The 25,994-nt window shown below is 44.5% G+C and overlaps 1 protein-coding gene across 2 annotated transcripts in view; it reads right to left on the bottom strand.

Annotated features, from left to right (window-relative positions):
- The window catches only part of ACO1 (aconitase 1), a 241,233-nt gene that overhangs the window by 184,632 nt on the left and 30,607 nt on the right, over window positions 1–25,994 (bottom strand). Inside the window, exon 1 of one of the 2 annotated variants that reach the window (XM_030194230.1) lies at window positions 4,776–4,965. The exons of the other annotated variant lie outside the window; for it this stretch is intronic. The gene's annotated coding sequence lies outside the window, so the exon portion shown is untranslated. Of the gene's footprint in view, window positions 1–4,775; window positions 4,966–25,994 lie in introns of those variants that run through there. 2 annotated transcript variants of the gene reach the window in all.

Genomic DNA, 25,994 nt, shown 5'->3' with positions numbered 1-25,994 from the left:
AATATAAAATCCTAAGAGGCTCATTTTCAAAGCACTTAGCCTCCCAAAGTTCCATAGAAACCTATGGAACTTAGCCTCCCAAAGTGCTTTGAAAATATGCCTCTAAGTGTTCAAGGCTTCTGAAGATGAGGACAGAGCCCACGGGGCAGGGATGGAGACACAGCCCACAGGGACGGGACGGAGGCAGAAACTGCAGGGATGGGATGGGGACAGAGACAGAACCCACAGGGGCAGGGATGGGGTCAAACTGTCCCCGTATCATCCTCTACAGTGGATCAGGGATAAAGCATATTCATAGGACCAAGGCACAGGGTGACTGCTTCAGTTGGTGGTGCTTTTACAAATGTTGAGATGTTCCTCTTCAAGTCGGTGGTACAAGTGCTCTACTGTGCAATACTGATGCTACTACGCTCATGCATAGGACAACTCGTGAAAAGGCTTCTCTCATTCTCTTCCTCATCTGAGGATGCTAAATATGGGGGCTGATGTACTGAATTTGACATTACAATTAATTAAGGCTGAATGTTAATTGCAGTTAACTCTGCGATTAATACATTAATTGCAATTGAAATTAATCATGTTACAGCATCTCCTGTCTTCTCCAAACATCTCTTAGGAATGGAGAAGTAGCCTAATGCTAGTGCAGTGGCCTGAGAACCGGGGGAAATGGGTTCAATTCCTCTTGCAGGTCCTTGTCACTCTTAACCCTCCCATTGCCCCAGGTATAAAATAAGTACCTGTATATAATATGTAAACCACTTTGACTGTAAACACAGAAAAGGCAGTATATCAAATCCAATCCTTTTCCTTTCCCAATCCCTGTCCTCATCGCAATCCGGCATTTCCCCTTCACCTGTGATTCAACATCACCTTTCCCCCTCCACTTAATCTACCTTAAAGGTGGTCTTCTGCTGGCCCCTGGCAGTGGTAGCTGCACATATGCTGCCCATAGCCTGGTCTGAAGCTTTCCCTCAGACCCGTCCTGCCCATGTAGAAACAGGAAGTGATGTCAGAGGAGGCAGGACAGGCTACAGAGATTAACAGTCCTTTAGGAAAGGGTAAGGGGATGGAATTTGATTTACCGCCTTTTCTGTGGTTACAAAGAGGTTTACATATTATATACAGGTATTTATTTTCTACCTGGGGCAAAGAAGGGCTAAGTGACTTATCCAAAGTTACAAGGAGCTGCAGTGGAAAATAAAATAACTTTAATTGTGTAATTAATTGCGCTTAAAATGCAGCCCTACAAATAATCCCCCATGTTTACTAAGCTGCACTAGTGGCTGGTGGTGCGCTAATGCTGACACAGCCCATTCAGTTTGTATGGGCTATGTCAGTATTGCCGCACAGCTTAGTAAACTGGGAGGAACGTGTACTCTGTACAAAGGACCCAGACCATGCTGACATGTTAAATGTAAATAAATCCTACTATATAAATGAGCTGCGCGGCACGTCACAGATCTCTCCCGACAACGCCCCCTCCAGCGAGCCTCCCGACCACATCGCTCACCAGAACAGCGTGAGTCAGCCGAAGGAGCGGGACAGCGACACCATGTATGGGGGAGGGAGGAAGGCCCGCTCACCAGAACAGCGCGAGTCAGCTGAAGGAGCAGGACAGCGATGCCATGTATGGGGGAGGGGGGCAGGCGACTCAAAAACGAGCCCTGCTTTGCTGCCTCAAACAACTGGCTATAAGGAGCAACTGACCCTCCAATGTCACAGGGACTCCTAGCAGCTCTCTCTCTCTCACACACACACGCACTCTCACTCTCTGAACTCACTCTCTCTCTCTCTCTCTTTCAGACAGACACAGACACACACACACACTCTTTCTTTCTTTCTTTTTCTCTCTCTCTCACACACAAAATATTAGAATAAGGGACATGTGAAATCACATAAGTCAAACAATAACAAGGTTCAAATTCTGACTCACATTACGTTCATCAACTTTTAAATTACATTTCAGAAATAAAAAATCTTGTCCGTTTTAATGGGCTTAACAGCTTGTAAATAAATAAAAGAAATCAAGAGGGTAGGGAAGTGGTAACCTTAAGTTAACCATGTAGGGCCTATGTACTAATTTCAGCACTTTTCACTCAAGTGTGTTTTACGCAGACCAACCACAAGAATCACCCTGAAGACAGCCATAACAAGATAGTTGAAATGTCAGTCAAGCAAACTCTGATGCAGCACCACCACCTGGACAGCTACAAAAAACATGATACCAACAATGGAAGCCTAAGAGATTTTTCCCACCTTCAAGAGTTTAAATGATTGCACAGACACCAACCAATCTGGATCTAGAAGTACTACATAAAAACCAGTACAGACCAGGGGGGCATAGACAGTTCTACAATTCGGGGGTGGGAGGGTTCCAGGTGTGGCAACACATTCCCTCTCCCACCCCCGAGCAGACCAATCACGCTGCTGAGACGGCTGAAAGATCAGTCAAGCAAACTCAAACTCTGAATGTAGTACCATCTAGACGGCTGTAAGAACTATATCTGCCACAGAAGTCTAAGAGAATATGCACGTATTATTTATTGGTATCCCATATTTTCCCACCTATTTGCAGGCTCAATGTGGCTTACATTATGCCGTGATGGTGATCGCCATTTCCGGGTACAGGATTTCAAATGGTATTACATTTAGGTGCATACATACTTGGTAAAGAAGAGTACATTGTGGTGTTGCATTAAGGTGCATACATACATGGTACAGAGGAATGCATTATGGCATTGCATAGAGGTTTCTAAGTGATCAAGTGAGTTTTAACATAAGTTAGGTCATCGACTATAGAGATATCATTTTCAACTTAAGGAAATAGATTGGTACATAAGTAATGCCATACTGGGAAAAGACCAAGGGTCCATCGAGCCCAGCATCCTGTCCACGACAGCGGCCAATCCAGGCCAAGGGCACCTGGCAAGCTTCCCAAACGTACAAAATTCTATACATGTTGTTCCTGGAATTGTGGATTTTTCCCATGTCTGTTTAGTAGCGGTTTATGGACTTGTCCTTTAGGAAACCATCCAACCCCTTTTTAAACTCTGCTAAGCTAACCGCCTTCACCACTTTCTCCGGCAACGAATTCCAGAGTTTAATTATACATTGGGTGAAGAAACATTTTCTCCGATTTGTTTTAAATTTACTACACTATAGTTTCATCGCATGCCCCCTAGTCCTAGTATTTTTGGAAAGCGTGAACAGACGCTTCACATCCACCTTTCCACTCCACTCATTATTTTATATACCTCTATCATGTCTCCCCTCAGCCGTCTCTTCTCCAAGCTGAATAGCCCTAGCCTCCTTAATCTTTCTTCATAGGGAAGTCGTCCCATCCCCGCTATCATTTTAGTTGCCCTTCTCTGCACCTTTTCTACTATATCTTTCTTGAGATGCGGCGACCAGAATTGAACACAATACTCAAGGTGCGGTCGCACCATGGAGCGATACAACGGCATTTATAACATCCTCACACCTGTTTTCCATACCTTAAAAATACCATACCTTAAAAATCCATTCTCCTTTTACCAAAGCTTAAAACTTGGACGCTGACTGCCTCTTTATAAAATATATAAACATACTGGGACAGAGGTTTTTTTTTTTTTTAGAAAGTGGGATTCAAAGCCTTTAGAATGCTTGATATATGGAATTTTAAACAAAATCCAGGCTGACTCAGCATGTCAAGTAATAATTTACAATAACAACCTGTAGGTAAAAGGTAAATTGAAGTGTTAAAAACAATGACAGCTGAAAGTTATGCAAGTTGTAACAGCAGCTATTGTGTTAGGTGTTTTTTTTTTACGGTTTTAAGAGGATAAACGAACCCCCCACTTTTGATTCTCATAATCCACGACGAGTGACTTTGCCTGTACTTGCACTATCTTAATTCCCCCCCCTAATATAGTCTAAAAAGACGATTAATCACATGAATCAGCGCCTTTATAGTACTACAACAACAAAAATGTAACATAAATAGAATATGAAATAAATTATTAAGGGAAGTGAACAGAAAAACGCAAATCTTTTTGCTGCTAGAAAGCGCCATTTGGGTATTTAAATCAGAAACATGCTAGCTGCAATTCACCCAATACTGGGGCTCGCCTTATGACAGCTCTTTTGAGGAGGGCCAGCTTTCCTACCAGCAGAAAGGGCCAAAAAGCATTATCTTTTTAAACGTATGGATCCAGCTGCCAGAACAAGGCCGTGAGAATATAATCACAAGCCTCCTACGGAAAAGTATGAGAAGTTGTGTGTCCTCCAAGGTCTGGGTGGGCTAGAGAAAAAAAAAACCCCGCATCTTTTACTAGGTAGAATACCAGTCTCCTTTGACTAAAGTTCAGGGAAATAATATTTTCCTCGTCCTTAGTCCTTCTGACTCTTTATGATCCTCTGCCTAGAGATTAGGAGAGGCAGACAGCATAGGAGCTGACTCTGTGGGTGCTTAAGCACCCCCAATAATTAGAAAATTCCTTGTATGTGTTCAGGGAGGGGTTATTTCCATTGGGCTTAGCACCCCCAATAATTTTGAAATGTTGGCTCCTATGGCAGACAGGATAGCGTTTATTGCCTCCGAATGGGCAAAAGGCTGCAGGAGCAGAGACCCAGGGACACGATTCCCTGCCAGGCTGGAAGGGATCAGAAGTCTGTGCCACAGAGAGGCAAAGCAGGGAGTGAAAAGGCCCGAGCTAGGCACGGCACAACGACAAATGAAAGAAAGACACAGAGGCAAAACCCTAAAGAAGCTACCACCGGCTCTACCTAACACTCACCCTTCTGTAGCCTTGGTGCTGTCTATGTGTGCGCTGGGGAGGAGAGACAGCGACAAGAGCCGGAAGAGAGCGTCAAGGCCACTAGCACCAACTCTGCAGGCTCTCTTCTATCTCTTCCAGTCTGTGTGAACTGGAGGAGGAGGGATCCGGGCTGTTCCCTGTAACTACAGACTCCTCCTCTCGCTCTCAAGAAGGAAACCAGAGTGCCCAAATACATGAGATTAGGTGGTTTAAAACAAAAAAAAAAAAAGCAATTTAGCAGCTTTTCCTTTAACAGCCTTTGCCCTTATTCTTGAGTCACACGCCTGTCTGACTGACTGCCTGCCAGTCCTTCATATGTTGCTACTTCCTATACAGTACTGCAGGGTCTTTCTTCAGATCAGTTTCAAGGTCCAAACATTTTATTTTGTTTCCAAAAAAATTGTTTCCGTTTATACAACTATTTTTGCAAGGTTTGATACCCATCCTATTCTTACACAGAGACACTAGTAGAAATGTTGCTTTGTAAACAATTTCAGCTTTTCTGAAACCCTGCTTTACCCCTCAGTCAGGACAGCCGGCTAAGCTCCTCAAGTCAAGTACCAAGGAACAGGGGGGTCCAGTAAACAAATTGTACTTCAATTGAACTGGGTGCAGGTCGAGGCCAGGCTAAATCCCTGTAAGCCGAAGGGCTATTTCCCCCTTGGAGTACTCAAGAGTTCACTCTCGGGGAAAAAAAACTTCTACTTTCCCTTTACTGAGCTACTAGGAGCCAATTAAAACAAACAAACAAAAAGTCTAATATTTACAGTTCAAGTGCATATACAAGCCATAAGTCACATTCAAATAATATCATGTTTATCTGTGGCCCATCCTGGATCATGGTTGTTTCTAAGCACTGGCAGAATCCCACCAGGAATGAAGGTTCCTCTTATTCCTCTCCTGCCTGTGGTGTCCTCTCCCACAAGGCACTCTTTTCCTTAAGGCTCCCCAAACCAGGGAAACCATCTTCAGGCACCCTTTACCCTCAGCAAAGATCTTATCCACTAGTCACTGCGGGTCTTAACCCACTTTGCTCCAGGACTTCCCCCTCTGTGATCAGGGTCTTGGTGGGGGTGGGCAACCAAAGACCCAATTTCCACAAACCCAACTCCTTTTACCACTTCCTCACCCTGCCCATTAGGGCTATTTTAGCCCCTGGGAGCATTTGAACAGGATGAGGCAACTCATTTCTCATCTGAGCAAATATCCTTTGGACTGTTCTCCCATCCAGTGAGAATATGTCATTCTGTAACAATAATATTGCAGGCAAACTATCTTCTACAGGGACCTCAATGATTACTGTCTTGTGGTGAGGGTGGCATCAACAAATGCCCACTTAACCCCTTAATGTCTCCAGGGGGTACATCAACAGTGTTTGCTTCTTTGCCTTATTTCACCCACCTGGTCTAACCCCTCATCCCAAGGTCTGCCTCCTGTGAAATAAACCTGCAATAACATGGCATCTAGGGAACGATACCAATTCTACCATGTTTTCCTGATAAGCCTGCACCAGTCTCCTAAACATGTGAGAATTGGTGCCCAACAATACAGACATTCTGGATTCAAGCTGTAAGTCTGGACACACCAATATTAAGGCTTCTAATTTCTGGGTTTCCCCCATGAAGTAGTGAGGAAACTCCAGACCCACTACTATGTATCCCTCATAAGGGCAACTATGATTATTAATGCCTCTCAGATCTAATCCTTGCAGTGGCTGTAGGGAGGGGAAAGGGACTTGATATATAACCTTTCTGTGGATTTTGCAGTTACATTCAAAGGTAGTTTACATAGTATATACAGGTACGTATTTGTATCTGGGGCAATGGAGAGTTAAGTAACTTGGCCAGAGTCACAAGGTGCTGCAGTGGAAATCAAATCCAGTTCCCCAGGATCAAAGTCCACAGCAGTAACCACAAGGCTACTCCTCCACAGTTTTGCATCATATAAACTTCAGTACACCAGAGAGACTTGACATCCATTATCCAACAGAGCTTGGGTGATCACACCTCCCAATCGTATGGGGACAACAATTGTGGGTCCCACCAACCCTCCAGGCACAGAAGCATCTTCCTACTCAAATTTAGTTAGAGTTGGTTGGCACCTACCATCATACAAGGCTGTGGGGCACTCCTCCTTTCTAGGTATCTCAATGTGCTGTGAATCAGGAGAGGTCTGAACCTTCCCTGGGGTAACTAGTGAGGATCTGTAGTCCTTCTAGTAGTGTCCCAACTTCCCACACTCGAAACAAGTACCCATCTGTCTACCCTGGTTATTCATCTGGCCCATATTATTTTTTGGCTATGTTCTCCCTATTTGACCCGTTATTTGTTAGTGGAAGTCCTTTCCCTCATAGCATTAAACTTACAATATGAAGCAGCCCAACTGGGACTTTAAATCACTTATTTGAGTTCTGTACTCTTTCATTTACAGAGGTGAACCAACCATGTCCCCCCTCCCTCTTCTTTTCTTCTAAGGGAGCACTATTCGCTTTGGGTGATGGGAGGCTGTTTCTGGGGACTCAAGTCTTGAGGGTGTTGCGTTTAGGGTTTATTCTGTGGCCCCTCTCATACATGGTGACTAGGTAGGCTCCTAATAACCGCCCCATCATTGTCCTCCCTAATCCTCCGCATTAAACTGACAAATGAAGGGGGATTGTTTCTCTGAGGTGTCAAACCAACCTTAAGCACAACAATGTTAGAGTAGGGAGCCCCCCCTGCTCAAGCCAGGCTTTGTCCATCTCTTGGGCTTGGATATCACCCTTCCTTACAGCTTTGAGCAATACCTGTTAAACGTAGTTAAACAATTTCTCTGCATGGTAGTCTTGAAGCGGATGTAACAGCCCTTCCTATCTTCCACACTACCATACATGCCTTCCAGTAATTTGAAGCAATCTTTAGTAGTAGCATCTGGCTTAGATAGGTTCAAGGACAATACTGCATTGAGAGCTGGTGCCCGCAAACTTTCCACCAACTTTTTCCCTCCCTCTGCACACTGCTATCCCTGTACCATTTGAAGAGCTAACATTTTCCGATCGTCAAAAGTCTCCTCTTCTGGGGGAGTAGGCATAATCCATGAAAATAGTCTCAGCCAACACCTTCCTCATAGTATCAATTGGTGCTTCATGGAAATAAGCTACTGCTGTCTCCTGGGACTGAATGCCTGATACATCTGGTAATGTTATCCCTTCATGTTTCAAAAAGTCTTTTAACTCTTCTTTACAAGCAGTGGGAGTCGGAGGGCGAAACCTGCCCTATCACCATGGGGACATATGAGCCCTCCCCTAAAGGTACCATAAAGGGCAATCCTACAGGATCTATTTGCCTAGAACAGGTACAAAAAAAGTGTCCATGTACATCATCAAACAGTTTCACCTTGATTTTTACATGACCCAAATCCCTCTAGATCCTGCTTTATAGTAGATGGATCCATGCTGGCAGACACTCCGGTAAGAACACCGGGCATGGATCCACACCCTCCCCCTTACACCAGCATTACCACCTCTCTAGACTCTATTTCCTCACACAGCATGCTTGCCTTGTTCACAGTTTTAAAAATGTTCCCAAAAATCTTTCAATTCCAGCGGTGCCTCCAGAAGTTTATAATGTCCCCTTACATGGCAGCTTCTGGATCCAAGGTCTGACATAGCTAGAGTCTCCCAAATGCAGCCTCCTACTCAATTGGTGTTTGATGCCTTCACCTGAGGAAGAAAGTGTTAACGGGTGGGATTATTACCCTCTTCTCTCACCAGGAAAAAGCCAAAAGACTGCTGTGAAGAGGGCTAGCAAATAAACAGGTTTTATTGAACTATTTATATAGACTTCTATATACACTGTCTTATGCACCTAAGAAATTAGGATTTCTTAGCACATCAATTCAGTTACCATAAACAAAAACCAACAAATTTCAACAGTCTTGGTATTTAACTTAGTACTTGTGCACTGAAACCAATAGCATTGGTCTTTAACTCAGATCTTTAAAACTAGTAATTTATAGTCTTTCAAACCTTTCAAACCCTTTCAGTCTTGCCAAGGTAGCAAGCTCTTCCCTGCTGCTTATTTACATCACTGTGTGAGCATGGCTATGTTGCCTAGGTTCCTCCTCTCCCATTTTTGTAAGTCCACCCTCTCCCAGTCCCCTCAGATCTCATCCCTCCGCTGGAGACTTTTTGTGCTGGGGCTTCCTAGAAGTTCTCCCTATGTTCTCAAGATTGGCTGTCCTGCCCCCACTGGGGTTCCTAGTGCAGGCCACATTCAAGGAGCCTTCTTCCTTTGCTAGGCCACTAATGCCAACCACACCCTGGTCAGGCATACCAACCCTTAACAAAGCTCTGAAACCACCAGTACCAGGTTTCCCCACTAGAGGGCTACCTCTGCACTTCTCAGGCCTAGTCACCAATAGTGCCCCCACAGACCGCTTTATTCTCCCCTGAGCTGCTCCCAGTGGCTGCTGTTCTTTCTGCCCAGAGCTGCTTCCAAAGACCTCTGTGCCTCAAGTGATGCTCCCAAGGGCTGTTGGTCATGTATTCAGGCAGTCTCTAAGGATATCTGCTAGGGTTCAGATTTGCCCTGTAACTGCCAGTAACAGGGTTTCCTAGAAGCTAAGACCATTCTCAAAAGGGGAACACAGAACCCAGCCATGCCACCAATCTCCCCTTTCCCTAAACTCCTGGGGAGCAGGTTTTTTAATTCTCTTATTCTGATCCATTCATAGGGTTACCATATTTACGGAGACAAAAAAAAAAGAGGACAGAAAAAATAAAAATGGTTGCTACTTTTGCTAAGGAAATATTTAATCATAGTTAATGAACACACATCAAACAATGACTTACTTACAGTACAGCAGTAGAAAATCTACTTTTCAAGAACTTCTGGATTTGAGTTTGACTGAGTCTGAACCTAAACATACTTATCAGAAGAGTGCATATCACTCAACAACTTTGGCTTCTGAGATGCGTTTGAAAGTCTTTGCATGACATACGCTTAAAGTAGTGCTGCACAAACAAAATTCCTTTGACAGATTCAACCAGCAGGGGAGCAGAGAGGGGATCAGCAATGCCTTTCTCTCTCTTTAGCACCCTCATGTGTCTAAGCCAGAGACGGTCTCTTTAAGTTGGCAGGTCATAGGCATATAAAAGAAAAAAAGAGGGCATTTCCCTCAAAATTAAAAATCCTGGAGGACAGATCTGAAGACATCCAAAAAGAGGGCATGTCCTCTTAAAAGACGACATATGGTAGCCCTATCCATTCATGTGTGTGCATCATGGATCCCACAAACTTTATTCTCTTCAGTGAATTAAGGAGCTCCCAGCATTCTGCTTGTCTGTCTCCATTTACATGCAGGCAGAGCTATGGGACCCATCCCCCCTCCTGCAAATGTAACAATGTTCAAACAGCCACATTCCTGTGCAGCTGTACTAAGGCAAGCAAATTGACAGTTTGAACTCAGAAAGAATAAATCTGTGTTTTAAAAGCACTCTACCAGCCAGGAACCTCCTCTTTCTCCTCAATCCCAACTGGGAGGGGGTCACATACATAAAGACTAGAAGTGATTTAATTTGGCAAATCTGTGCTTTAAAAAAAAAGTTTTTTTTATGTCAGTTGTTCTATCTGACTTTTAGAGGGTTACCAACAGTCCCATCATAGTTGTCAAGGTACCCAGATCCAAAGAAGGCATTTTAGGCAAGTCTCAGTTTTGAATTTACATTACAGAACAGTGTGATGCTGGTAGTCCTTCATTGCACTCATTGAAATTTAGGGCAGTGGAAGCCTCTTGGGACAAACTCTGCTCCCAGCTGTGACTCCACCCCCACCCAAAACATACTGACATATCTATTTTTATTTGTGTTTGTATTTTTATCTAATGTATTAATAGCACCTGTAAGACCAACAACTATCAAAGTTGTGTGCATTCAGGTTTACTACTACTACTACTTAACATTTCTAAAGCGCTACTAGGGTTACGTAGCGCTGTACAGTTTAACATAGAAGGACAGTCCCTGCTCAAGGAGCTTACAATCTAAAGGACAAGTGTACAGTCAGTCAAATAGGGCAGTCTAGATTTCCTGAATAGAGGCATAAGGGTTAGGTGCCGGGCAACATTGAAGAGGTGGGTTTCGAGCAAAGATTTGAAGATGGGTAGGGAGGGGGCTTGGCGAATGGGTTCAGGAAGTTTATTCCAAGTGTAGGGTGAGGCGAGGCAGAAAGGGCGGAGCCTGGAGTTGGCGGTGGTGGAGAAAGGTACCGAGAGGAGGGCTTTGTCCTGTGAGCGGAGCTTTCGGGTGATAACGTAAGGGGAGATGAGGGTAGAGAGGTAATGAGGGGCTGTGGACTGAGTGCATTTGTAGGTTAGAAGGAGAAGATTGAACTGTATGCGGTACCTGATCGGAAGCCAGTGAAGTGACTTGAGTAGAAGGGTGATATGATCATATCGGTCCAGGCGGAATATAAGACGTGCAGCAGAGTTCTGCACGGATTGAAGGGGGGATAGATGGCTAAGTGGGAGGCCAGTGAGGAGTAGGTTGCAGTAGTCAAGGCGAGAGGTAATGAGAGAGTGGACGAGAGTTCGGGTGGTGTGCTCAGAGAGGAAGGGGCAAATCTTGCTGATGTTAAAGAGAAAGAAGCGACAGGACTTGGCTATCTGCTGGATATGTGCAGAGAAGGAGAGGGAGGAGTTGAAGATGACTTCGAGGTTGCGAGCAGACGAGACTGGGAGGATGAGGGTGTTATTGACTGAGATAGAGAGTGGAGGAAGAGGAGAAGTGGGTTTTGGTGGAAAGACGATAAGCTCGGTCTTGGCCATGTTCAGTTTCAGGTGGAGGTTGGACATCCAGGCAGCAATGTCGGATAAGCAGGCCAATACTTTGGCCTGGGTTTCCGCAGTGATGTCTGGTGTGGATAGATAAAGCTGGGTGTCGTCAGCATAAAGATGATATTGGAAACCATGCAATGAGATCAGCGAGCCCAGGGAAGAGGTGTAGATTGAAAAAAGAAGGGGTCCAAGGACAGATCCCTGAGGAACTCCAACAGAGAGTGGGATGGGGGTGGAGGACGATCCCTGAGAATGTACTCTGAAGGTACTGTGGGAGAGATAAGAGGAGAACCAGGAGAGAACAGAGCCCTTGAATCCAAATGAGGGCAGTGTGGCAAGAAGTAACTCATGGTTGACAGTGTCAAAAGCGGCGGATAGGTCGAGGAGGATGAGGATGAAGTAGTGACCTTTGGATTTGGCAAGGAACAGGTCATTATAGACTTTAGAGAGTGCCGTTTCTGTCGAGTGTAGAGGGTGAAAACCGGATTGAAGCGGATCGAGGATGGCATGAGAGGAGAGAAAATCAAGGCAGTGGCTGTGAACGGCGGCGCGTTCAAGTATCGGAGATGAAGGGTAGGAGGGAGATGAGGCGGTACTTTGAGGGACAGGTAGGGTTAAGTGATGTTTTTTTGAGGAGTGGTGTGACTATGGCGTGCTTGAAGGTGTCAGGGACAGTTGCAGTGGAGAGAGAGAGGTTGAGGATATGACAGATGGGGGATGACAGTGGGAGAGATGGTGTTAAGTAAGCTGGTGGGGATGGGGTCAGAGGAACAAGTGGTGCATTTCGAGGAGGAAAGAAGGTAGGCGGTTTCCTCTTCGGTGATATCAGGAAAAGAGGAAAAGGAGGCCTGGGTTGTTTGGTTGAGGGAGTGGGTTGAAGGGAGAAAAGGAGGTGGTTTGGTGGTGAACTCAAGGTTGATCTTCTGCACCTTGTCGCGGAAGTAGTCAGCCAGTGATTGAGGAGAGAGTGAGGGGGGGGGTGTTGGGAGCGGAGGGCACTTTGAGGAGGGAGTTAAGGGTGGCGAAGAGACGACGGGGGTTGGAGCTGAGAGAACATAGTACATATTTCCTATTATATTGGGCACTAAAGGTTTATTTGATAGGTTGACTAGATTATGACTCCAGAAGGAAGCACTGTTTGATATGAGGCAAGTATTAGAGCAAGCATTAGTAGCAAATTTAAGACTGTGATCCAATGTTCCCTCTAAGGACTGAGTAGACTCTTTCCAAAAATACTAGGACTAGGGGGCATGTGATGAAGCTACAAAGTAGTAAATTTAAAATGAATCAGAGAAAATGTTTCTTCACTCAACATGTAATTAAACTCTGGAATTCGTTGTCAGAGAATGTGGTAAAGGCAGTTAGCTTAGCGGGGTTTAAAAAAGGTTTGGGCAGCTTCCTAAAGGAAAAGTCCATAGACCATTATTAAAATGACTTGGGGAAAATCCACTGCTTATTTATGGGATAAGCAGCCTAAAATGTATTGAACGTTTTGGGATCTTGCCAGGTATTTGTGACCTGGATTGGCCACTGTTGGAAACAGGATGCTGGGTTTGATGGACCTTTAGTCTGTCCCAGTGTGGCAATACTTATGTACTTATATACTCTTATGCTTTCTCTACTTATTTACCTATAGTTTAACTATATGTTTAAAGCTACTTTGAATTTTACTCAGGTATGGATGTTTAATGCAGCTTAGAGGCAACACTGCTCCCCCCCTGTATGAGCACCACTCTTAAAAAAAAAAAAACGGGACAGTAAGGGCCATTTTTAATACAGCAGGGAAAGACCCCTTCACTGTCTACTAGCTGCCTCCCCCAGTACCTCTGTTATTAATGGTATTATGCACACTGTATACACTGAAAATAATTATGCACCAAATAAATCAAAATAATGCACATAGACATTCCTAGCACTCCAGTTCAGTATCTTCCTATTGGCCATGTGATCTTCAATGCAGTGCTAAGCATTTCTGCACTGCCTTTGTTTTTCTTCTGTCAGCCTGAGTTTCAAAGATGTAGCTCTGAAACACAACTAGAGAGCTTAAAATGCTAAGAAGAGCATTTTTGCATTGCCTTGGCTCTCTTACATCTCCAAAACTCTATCAGGAAATTTCCATGCTGTACAGCATATTTCTAAATTGCCTTAACTTGTTTCAGTGTGATTTTCAACACTACAGCTCCAAAACTCCTCTGGGAACTTCCAAACTGTGCTGAGCATTTCGACTTTGCCTTGGCTTGCCTCAGCGTGAGTTTCAACACTACAACTCTTTAACATTGCCAGGGAGGGATCTTCAGTGCAGTGCAAAGCATTTCTTTATTGCCTTGGCTTCCATCAGAGTAAGTTTCAATGCTATAATTGGGGAGCTTGAATACTGAGCATAACATAACTTAACAATTTATTCTTATTACAGGGGCGTAGCCAGACAACAGATTTTGGGTGGGCCTAGGTAAGAAGTGGGTGGGCACCAAGTGTTCTCTCCCCCCCTCCCCAACCACCACCAAAAATATATCTCAGTTGGCAGGAAAATGCTTCTTTCCACCTTGGCAGTCTGGAGCAGGCATGCGCTGAAAACTGAGCATGCACAGGTGCCGGTATCATGCAGAATAGCATTTTCGTTAACATCAGGGGGAAGTCTTCAGCTGGCGGAGCTTGAGATCCCCACCAGCTACCGCTAAATGTGTGCTACTGTTGGGTGGGCCTGAGCTCTAAGTGGGTGGGCCCCAGCCCACTCAGGCCCACCTGTGGCTACGCCACTGTTCTTATAGCCCGCAATACCTTGCAGTTCGATGCGGGTTACAAAAAAAATAAATTGAATTCAGGAAATACAATATTGTACAAATTAACACAAAATATACCACTAACAATCACTCCTTACTACAATTCTGAAACAATTATGTTTTCAACAAGTGTCTAAAATTAATATAATTTGAAGCTTGCATTATTAAAAGAGATATTGTTTCCTAACTTTGCAGTTTGATAGGCTAATAAAGAATCTATTTTCTTCCTTGATTTACCCTTTAAAGATGGGAATGAGAACAGATTTTTAAATTGTTACGCTCTAAATTGGACACAAAACAATTTAACAAATATGAAGGGGCTAATCCAAACGATACATCATACAAGACAATTTAAAATTAACCCGAGCTGCCACTGGTAACCAATGAACTTTAGAATAGTAGAATGTTAAGTTGTCACAACGTTTTAGAGAATGAATTAATCTCAATGCAGTGTTTTGAATTGTCTGCAGTTTTCACATTAATATTTAGGACATCCCAAATAGATAATATTACAGTAGTTCAAATAACTTAACAATAAAGCATGGACCAACAACCGAAAGTGATTAGCTTAAAAATATTTACAAATACAACACAATTTACGCATATGAAGAAAAAGCTTTCTGGAATAGCTTGTTAATCTGAAGCTCCAGGGTACCTGTTGAATCAAAGAAAACCCCTAAAATCCTTACAGAGGCGGAAAATACTTTTGTTTATTAATTATGAGATTCCTCAGGCTCCCAGAACCTGTAACCAACAGCAACTTTGTCTTTTCCATATTTAACTTTAATTTATGGGTCAACATCCAATATTCTACTGTACTAAATATCGACTGTATGGTAGATTTCTGCATTGCCTTGGGTTGCTTCAGTGTAATTTTCAATGTTACATCTCCAAAACCCCTTCAGGAAGATTCCATGCTGTGTACTGTATTTCTGAATTGCCTTAGCTTGCTTTAGTGTGAGTTTACTACTACTACTTATTTCTATAGTGCTACTAGACATATGCAGTGCTGTTCATTTGAACATGAAGAGCAAGTCCCTGCTCAACAGAGTTTACAATTTAATTAGGACAGACAAACAGGACAAATAAGAGATAAAGAAATTACTAAGGTGGGAATTATAAAATATGGGTACTGAACAAGTGAGTAAGGGTTAGGAGTTAAAAGCAGCATCAAAAAGGTGGGCTTTTAGCCTAGATTTTAAAACGGCCAGAGATAGAGCTTGACGTACCGGCTCAGGAAGTCTATTCCAGGCATATGGTGCAGCAAGATAAAAGGAACGGAGTCTGGAGTTATCGGTGGAGGAGAAGGGTGCAGATAAGAGAGATTTATCCAGTGAACGGAGTTCCTGGGGAGGAGTGTAGGGAGAGATAAGAGTGGAAAGGTACCGAGGAGCTGCAGAGAAAATGCACTTGTAAGTCAATAAGAGGAGTTTGAACTGTATGCCGAAATGGACAGGGAGCCAGTGAAGTGACTTGAGGAGAGGGCTAATATGAACATAACGACACTGGTGGAATATAAGTCATGCAGCAGAATTTTGAACAGATTGGAGAGAGATGGCTAAGTGGGAGGAGACCTGTGAGAAGCAAGTTGCAATAGTCTAAGTGAGAGGTGATAAGAGTGTGGATAAGTGTTCTGGTAGTGTGCTCAAAAAGGAAAAGGCAAATTGTGGTGATATTATAGAGAAAGAAACGACAGGTTTTAAGCAGTATGTGCAGAGAAGGAGAGAGAGGAGTTGAAGATGACACCAAGGTTACGAGCTGATGAAAAAGGGAGGATGAAAGTGTTATCCACATAAATGGAGAATGGGGGAAGAGGAGAGAGTGGTTTAAGGGGGAAAGATAAGAAGCTCAGTCTTGGTCATGTTTAGTTTCAGATGGTGATGAGTGTCAGGCTTTCAAGGAGAACCTGGATTCGTGAGCCCTTGGACCCCTGCTGAGGAGCGGCAGTGGCCGACAAAACCACCCCAAACTAGAGACAAGGCAGAACTCTGATGGGCTGGTAGAAATAGGACTGGAACCGCTGGACTGGAGCTGCAACTGAGGCAAGCAAGCTGGGACAGGCAGAGCAGGAACAGCTAGACTTCACCTGTGCTTGACCACCGTTCCCCAGGGGTTGAGCCCCTGGGTGCAGGTGGCCGGCAAGACTTACAGGACACAGTGGTTGGAAACCAGCTAGGCCGAACAGGAACTGAGGGTCAGAGGGGAAAGGAACAAACATGGGAGGCAAGGCCGATAACTGGTCTAGAACTCACAGACAAACCATACAACACTAGATGGAAAGTGGACAGGCAAAAAGACCAGGACTGAAAGCTGCAAGCAGCCACTGAGATGGGTACAAAGACAGGTAACAGCAAGGACTGAGAGCTACCAAGCAGCCACTAGGGAAAAACACTGACAGACAAAAGAGCAAGAACAGAAAGCTGCCCAGCAGCCACTAGGAAGGGAACTAGCAATAAATGCTAACAGCTAACTGTTGCGTTCTCGAGGGCCTTGGCATTCTGTCAGGTCCTCGAGGCAGGACTGGAGTTCGTGAGCCCTTGGGCCACTGTCGAGGAGCGGCAGCGGCAGGCAAGACCACCTCGGGACTGGAAACACAGAAGAGCAGTACTGGAACTCTGGGACTGGAGTAGTACAAGGCAGGCAACTAGAACAGATGAAACAGGAACAGCTTCATCTGCACTTAGCCACCGTTCCTCCGGAGTTGAGCTCCGAAGTGCAGGTGGCTGGCAGGACTTGCAGGATAAGGCAGGAACTGAAGATCCAGAGGACCCACCCTGGGTCTGGGATACACGAGGGCGACAGGGCACGGAACTAGACTCAGACAGTGTGCTGCTGCACCACTGCACAGGGATAACAGAAAGACTAGAAGCCCACAGAGAATAATAAACACAGAAAGGCTGAAAGCCTGCAGGTCAGAGAGATACACCCAGAAAGGCTAGAAGCCCACAGAAAGGCTGGAAACCCAGGCCACAGTAATACACCCAGAAGGCCTGGAAGCCCACAGGTAAAAGGGATATACGCAGATAGACTGGAGGCCCTCAAAGCAATGGGCACAGAAGGGCTGGAAGCCCACAGGGCAATAGACACAGAAGAGCTGGAAGCCCACAGGGCAATAGACACAGAAGGGCTGGAAGCCCACAGAGCAATAAACACAGAAGGGATGAAAGCCCACAGAGCAATAATACCCTGAGCCAGAAGGCAAGGCCCACAGGTGATAGTAACTAGCAAAGTAGAAGGATGGAAGCCCACAAGAAAAGACAAGGAAAGCTAACTGTGCAAACAGCACACTAACCTCGGGACCTAAGGCACTGCGGAGGCATTGGCAATGCAAAGACAAAGGCTGCAGTCTCTAAGTGCTTAATAAAGCCCTTCAACAGCAAAGGCACAGCTGCAGCAATCTCTAAGCACTACGGAGGCTGTTCAGGCACAAACCACAGAGCAGGCAGAAAGCACAGTGAAACACAGAAAGGCTTCCCACACCCAGGTGTAGTGTAGTGAAGCAATTAGATTCATGCTGGAAGCAGCCAGCACACAGAGAGAGAGAGCTAACCCAGGCAACACCCACAGGTGCAGTACAGTGAGGCAATTAGTGTCATGCTGCTGGATGCAGCCAGCACAGAGAGCCAGAGCTAGCTCAGAAAGGACAGACAGAAGAAACAGGAGCCAGCTAGGAAGCTGACCCCCAGGAACAAGGTAAGTCTGAGGGTGGTCACGGCCACAGACGTGACACTAACCTAAACACAGACTAACCAAGGACCAGATAAAGAAATACAAACAAGAAAGAAGACTAGGAAACAAGCAATAAAGTACAAGCTAAACTACACAAAGACTAGACTAGAACCAGACAAGGATTTCAGACAATAAACAGACTAGGCAGAAGTGCAACAGAGCACACCAACATACCCAGAGATCTTAGACGATGCAAAGGCAAACTTAGAAAGTTCCCAGGTGATAATAAAGGCTCAGCCGATGAGGTCACCAATAAGGGTGGGGTTTGGCAGCAACTACAGCAGAGCCTGGCTTGGCTAGAACAGGATCCCGAAACGGACTAGCCTGGACTGGACCGGATTTCAGGATTTACCCCCAGGCTTCAGAATTTACACTTAGACTTGGCGTGGCTGGAGGAACCCCAAAGCAAGTCCAACTGGGAATATGGTCACAATCGTGACAATGAGACATCCAAGCAGCAGTGTCAGACAGGCAGGCTGATACTTTGGCTTGGATTCCTGCTGAGATTTCTGGTGTAGAGAGGTTCAATGCTACAGCTCCGAAACTCCATCAGAGAATTTACACACTGTGCAGAGCATTTCTGCATTGCCTTGGCTTGCTTCAGTATAACTTTCAATGCTATATCTTCAAACACAGTGAGGTGGTTTCCACACTGTACAATAATTCAACAATATTTAGTGTAGTTTTGCTTTTCCTTGTATAATTTTGCACTGCCTTGGGTTGCTTCTCCATGAACTTGAATGCTACAGCTATGAATCAGTTTTGGGGAGCTCCAACGCTGTACAGAAAAATTCTGCATTGCTCTTGTTTGCTTTAAGTTAAGTATGAAAACTAAACCTCTGAAACACTGTCAGGGAGTTTTGACGTTGCTCAGTGACTTTCTGTATTGCCTTAGCTTGCTTCAGCATTAGTTTGGATGGTAGAACTCAGAAACAGCATGAGGAGATTCAGTGTTGTGTAGCATATATGTACCCCTCCCCCCTAAAAAAAAAGCACCTCTAGTACAGGCAGAAGGTGAGAGGATTTTCTGGGGGTCACTAAGACAACAGGGGCTGGAATTGTCAGCCTGGTGGGTGGACAGAGGAGGGGCCAGGCAGTGGGCAGGGCCAGGAGATAAAAGAGGTTCACTTTGTAAAAATGTGGTCTTTGGTCTGTGGTTGCTCACCCCCACTGAGACCTGAATACAGAGGGGAAAGTCTCAGAACTGCACAGGAGAAATTTGCACTGTGCAGTGAATGAGGCCCCTGCCACAGGGTAGAGTGCCTACAGTTTGGTTTCTCAAAGTGGGAAATTTTAAGGGAAGGAATTGCCTGGGGAAAAGGACACCCCCAGGTGGGAGAAGTGGGAGCAGAGGAGCCTCACATCTGACAGGACTTTTACTGCCGCTCAAAGGGATCCTGATCCGGGATAGGGCAGAGTTGTAGAGGATTATGATGATACTGTTGCATGCTCTGGAGGTATAGGAGATTAAATCTGAAGCTGTTCTTTGATCATCAAATGCCTGAACTGTACATACTGAGTTGTTGTTTTTTCATGAACTGTTTTTCTAAGTTGGTGTTCAGTAAAGAAGAAATGAAAAGTTCACCCTGAAGATTCCTGGTCATTTGTGTGAGTGAACTATGACCTGTTCCAGAGGAAAACTACCCTTTGGCCTACTGGAGTTAATCCAGCCCCGGCCTGCGCCCATCTCGACAGAGGTAGAATATCAGTTTTGTGTGCCCCAGTTCCTGGTGCCCCTTGCTGCTGAGGAATCTAGCTGGACAGATCGGAGTGAGCAGTAAGACCGGGGTTACAAGTACTTCTGCATTTCCTTGCTTCTTCTGGAATTTGAATTGTACAACTCTGAAACACCATCAGGAGGCTTCAGAGCTATGTAGGGCATGGTTGCATTACATTGGATTGCGTCAGCTGGAGTTTGAACACTACACCCCCCCCCCCCAAAAAAAAAACATTTTCTGGAGGCTTTAATACTGTACAGAGAATGTCTAGATTGCCTTGGCTCTACTCCTGCATGAATCTGAATGCTATAGCTCCAAAACATTGTCGGGGGACTTCAGGAATGTGTAGGGCTTTACTACTTTGCCTTGGTTTCCTCAAGAATTAATTTGAACATTATAGCTCTGAAACACCATTGGGGAGATTCAGGGCTATGTAGAGCTGCACCACTCAAAAGGTGACCCAGAGTTTAAATGTCCATAGGTTGCCAAGCTGTCCCGTTCAAATATCTCCTCAAAATGTTATATCTAATAAATGTTATATCTAATATTCCACCAAAGAGGCACCAGTTTAGATTGCCCCCCATAGAACCTGTAATTTCTGAACCCATAACTATAATATTCTATATATAGTTACAGTATGGGATGACAGATGGTAAGGCTATCCCTACTAGCAATTTCAGAGGCAATTCACCAAGTGAAGAATGTTCCACATCAATCCAACTGAAGAGGACTTTTCCAAAATGTACTAAGTCCATGCTATTTTAATGAGTTTGTTTTCAAATCACAAAACTCAGTCCAAAAGCTGGTACCTAGTTTTCTCAACACTGCTGCTGATGGACTGAGTTTTGTGCTCGTCAACTGTGGAGTTCAGAGACATATATTTGAAACCTTCAAATACCTTGATTTAATAGAAAAGCAGTATGGCAAGAACTAAAACGTGGAAATTTGACACCACCCAATATCTTATCCACTTGCAACTTGTGCAATGCTATGCATTGAGTCTTATGCTTCCATTCAAACGTCACCAAATGTCTTTCCATCTACTTATAAATGCAAGCAAAAGACTACAGGCACCATACTCAATATATAATTGATCTTGGGAGTTATGACAATTTTAATGGTCTCCATATGCCCCCACCAAGGAGCAACCAAAGACCTGCACCAACTGTATGATTTGCAACTCATACTGTCACACTGTGTCAGATAAAGAATTACTATAGCATGCCCTTAGGTACAAAATCCCACCTGGAGCACAATGCAAACCATAACCTCAAACCTCCAATCAAGTATCTAGACAATTAAGTGGTAGTACCTCAGTCTTGGTTTTGTTAATTTTATACCTGGATATAGCAGAGATGTCAGCCAGTGTGGCCAAGACCTGGGGAACTGATAAGACTGTTGTGTAAAGCAAGAGGTCGTCGGCATATGCAGTTATTTTATGCACAAGAGATCCTATAAGGACCCTCACTAAATACCTGGTTTATCTCATACAACCATAATCAAACGCGCCAAGGCCAAGTTAAACAAGGGGATAGAAGGAGCATCCTTGTCATATACCTGAGAGAAGGTTGTTGACCAAGTTACATGCAGTGGGAGCTGTATACAGAACCCTAATCATTTCTACAAAGGTAGGACCAAAAGCAAACCACTGCAGGACCATTCCACTCTGTCAAAGGCCTTCTCCACATCGAGAGATATGACCACAGTTGAATCCTTGACCTCCTTAGAAGTATGGATAATATTACAGAATACCCTACCACTATCTCTAATGTTGCAATTAATCATAAAGCCAGTCTGATCTTTAGATACTATTCATCCTAAAACACCTTACAGCCTATTTGCAAGAACCTTTGCATATATTCTGGCATCAACATTTATTAGGGAAATGGATCTATAGTTCTGTACATAATTAGGGTCTTTGCCTGGCTTCTCATGCACAACAATAGCAGACTCTGTAAAACGTCCTGCAACCTCCCCAGAAGATTGCAGAGCCTGATAAAATTCAAGTAGCATGGGAAATAAGAAAGTGACAAAAGGCCCTACAGAACTGTGAAAAATCAACAAGGCCTGGGGGCCTTCCTCAAAGCTAAACTCATAACGGCATCCAAGAAGGGCTTATCCAAATTCACCTTACATAGAGACAGAGAAAAATTAAGAAAAAGACCATGAGGCATATTTTCAAAGCACTTTGGGAGGCTAAGTTCCATAGGTTTCTATGGAACTTTGGGAGGCTAAGTGCTTTGAAAATGATCTTGCATATGACCTATCCAGTCTGCCCATTCATGCCATCTACTATCCCTTCCTCTCCCTTAGAGATCCTCTGTACTTGTCCCAAGCTTTCTTGAATTCAGATACAGTTTTAATCTCCATCACCTCCACTGGGAGGCCATTCTAAGAACCTTACCAGCTAATCACACATGTTGTACCCCCAGCCAGTCCAGATGCATTACCTAAACTTGTTAATTCTGCCTTATAGAGATGTTGATAAAATTAAAGGAATTCCTGAGGAACCATCTGGACGCACCAAAGATATGACTTTAGACCTATGCTTCCTATGTTATAAATACTGGGCCAGAAGGTGACCATATTTATTAGAATCAGAATAATACCTGGCCCTTTGCATGAAAACTGAGTTACTTCCTTAAGCGCTTAGAAGCTTATTGTATTCATATTTAATTTGTTGAAGCTCCAGTAGGGTAGTGCAGTTTCTTGTCTGACTTTCAGGCTTATTTTCGAAAGAGAAGGGCGCCCATCTTTCGACACAAATCGGGAGATGGGCATCCTTCTCACAGGGTCGCCCAAATTGGCATAATCGAAAGGCGATTTTGGGTGTCCTCAACTGCTTTCTGTCGTGGGGACAACCAAAGTTCACGGGGGCGTGTCAGAAGCATAGTGAAGGTCGGACTGGGGTGTGCTTAACACATGGGCGTCCTCAGACGATAATGGAAAAAAAGAAGGGCGTCCCTGATGACCCTGACGAGCACTTGGCCGACTTTACTTGGTCCATTTTTTTCTTGCGACCAAGCCTCAAAAAGGTGCCCGAACTGACCAGATGACCACCAGAGGGAATCGGGGTTCACCTCCCCTTACTCCCCCAGTGGTCACTAACCCCCTCCCACCCTAAATAAAAATATTTTTTGCCAGCCTCAAATGTCATACCCAGCTCCCTGATAGCAGTATGCAGGTTCCTGGAACAGTTTTAGTGGGTGCAGTGCACTTCAGGCAGGCGGACCCAGGCCCACCCCCCCTACCTGTTACACTTGTGGTGGCAGTGGCGTAGCAGGGGGGGCTGCCACCCAGGGCGGGGCGGTTCGCCATTGCACCCCCCCCCGGGTGCAGCATGATGACACCCCCCTCCCCCCGACCAGCTCCCGCACCCTACCTTTAAAAAGAATATCGGGAGGCGAGGCGCCCTGCCCTGCACGTGAAAGAAATGTGGACCGTCGGGCCTTCTCTCGCTGTCTGTCCCGCCCTTGCGGAAATAGGAAGTTGCATCAGCGGAGGGCGGGACAGATAGAGCGAGGGAAGACCCGACGGTCCACATTTCTTTTACGTGCAGGGCAGGGCGCCTCGCCTCCCGATATTCTTTTTAAAGGTAGGGTGCGGGAGCTGGTCGGGGGGGGGGGGGGTCGATTTGCCAAGGGGGGGAGCTGGCAGGGAGCACCCCCCCCTGAGCTGACACCCAGGGCGGACCGCCCTTCCCGCCCCCCCTTTGCTACGCCACTGTGTGGTGGTAAATGTGAGCCCTTCAAAACCCACCAGAAACCCACTGTACCCACATGTAGGTGCCCCCCTTCACCCCTTAGGGCTATGGTAGTGTTGTGCAGTTGTGGGGAGTGGGTTTTGGGGGGGCTCAGCACCCAAGGTAAGGGAGCTATGCACCTGGGAGCAATTTGTGAAGTACACTGCAGTGCCCCCTAGGGTACCCGGTTGGTGTCCTGGCATATCAGGGAGACCAGTGCACTACAAATGCTGGCTCCTCCCACGAGCAAAGGGCTTGGATTTGTTCATTTCTGAGATGGGCGTCCTCGGTTTCCATTATCGCCGAAAACCGTGGACGACCATCTCTAAGGTCGACCTAAATGTTGAGATTTGGGCGTCCCGACCGTATTAGCGAAATGAAAGATGGATGCCCATCTTGTTTCGATAATATCCTTCGCCCTCAGGAAAACTTGGGTGTCCTGTTCGATTATACCCCTCCACGTTGCCTTTCCAAAGATGCAATGGGGTTAATTTTCAAAGCACTTAGATTTACATAGGTTACTATGCAACTTTGTAAGTCTGCTGTGAAAATATGCCTCCACATGAGTTTTCATAATAGCTATCTGAGACTTTCAAACTTAGCCACTTTACTAGCATATGACATTATTGCTTCTCTAGTGAACACTTTAAAAGCATCCCATCTAGTTATATGTGAGGTATCCTCCACATTATTGAACAGAAAATAGTCAGACATTTGCTGTACCAAATATTCTTTGAAGGCTGGATCATTCAACAACTGGGGATTGAAGCACCAACTGCGACAACCCTTCATTCCAAGGGAAAGTTGTAAATGTAAAGTGATTACAGCATGATCAGATACAGATATGCTACAAATTGCAATGTTTATCACTGCATCAGCCAAGAGTTAGGTACCAAAAAATAATCAAGCCTAGAATAGTATCTTGACATCAGGATACTGAAATCACCAAGGATCAAAAACCCAACTTCTTTAATGAAAGAATGTAAGATTGGGTGCACTCTACCAGATCACCTAAGGCAGTTAGATTGTCTGTCCAGATGAAGATCAAAAGTATGTTAAAATCCCCACCTAAAATAAGGGAGGGGGTATCCCCAAATGTAACAATTGTAGAAGCCAAGCTACAAAAGAATTCAGGGGCATCATCTGTAGGGGCATAAATGTTACATATGCCATCCTGTACATCATTATGCTTGATAAGAGGTTAATACCCATCTTCATTCCCCATTAGATTTTTGAGACAAAGTTGTAACCGAGATCCTTGTCTTAGTAAGGTAGCTATACCATTTCTCTTGCTCACTGCTGCAGAAAAATCAATATCAGAAACCCACTTCTCTTTAAGTTTACAAAATAATATCTGCTTAAAGACCTTTAATAGATGTGGGAATCTTTTTCCTCTTTATAAGAGCGTTCAATCCTTTCACGTTAAGGGAACAAATCTTACAAGGGGAATCCATTATGGTCAATTTTAATGCACCCAAATACATTTTCTATAAATAATAATCTAAACTTCAAACACTGCAAACTCATAACTTAGAGTGCAAAAATAGGTGGTGTATCTGAGAGCTGGATGCCAGATTGTGGAGTTCTTCAGGGAACCCCACTATCCCTTTCGTTATTCAATTTATTACGTCAACCATTGGGATTGGTGTTGGATAGGTTAAAGATACCATTTTTTGTATATGCTAACAATATTACATTGTTTTTACCAGTAAAGGGGGTTTGGAGCGACACCTTGAAATAGTAGGTAACTTGTCTACATGTCATTGAAGACTGGATTTTAAATAATAGACAAACTAAATCCAGAATAAAACAAATTTATTTGGTTAGGTTCATTTGATTCCTCCAAGTTGCCTTTGCATTTTTCTCTTGGAACAAATACTTTCTGGTTTGATTTTTGCTCCAGAATTTTGGGGGTGGAGATTGACAGTTTACTAACATTTGCTAAACAAGTAAAATCTGTAACTAAGAAATGATTCCATACATTAAGGATGCTGAGAGTCATTCAAAACCCATTTTGAGCTTGATACATTCAGATTGCTAGTTCATGCTTTAATTTTACCAAGGTTGGATTATTGTTACATTGTTTATAATGGGAGTTCAAAGACACTTAGGAAACGATTACAACTTATCCAGAATATGGTGGTACAGCTGATATTTTTGGTAGGTAGATTTACACCAGCTACCCCTTTGCTGGTCAGGTTGCACTGGCTGCCAGTTGAGGCCAGACAAGGTTTAAATTAATTACAGTTGTGTTTAAAATCATATATGGGGATCACGTGATGTGTTGAGGAGAGCAGACGTGTGAGAGCTCTTCTCTAGGGCCCTTCCACCTGCCCGACCATATCCGGCCACATCTGATTCTGCGGGAAGACAATATTAAAAGAACCGGGTACTCTGGATATATGGACCTGTTTGTGGTGCG

This window comes from Microcaecilia unicolor, chromosome 2 (genome assembly GCF_901765095.1).
Source record: "Microcaecilia unicolor chromosome 2, aMicUni1.1, whole genome shotgun sequence".
Taxonomy (NCBI): domain Eukaryota; kingdom Metazoa; phylum Chordata; class Amphibia; order Gymnophiona; family Siphonopidae; genus Microcaecilia; species Microcaecilia unicolor.
This window is presented reverse-complemented; position numbering and strand designations above follow the sequence as displayed.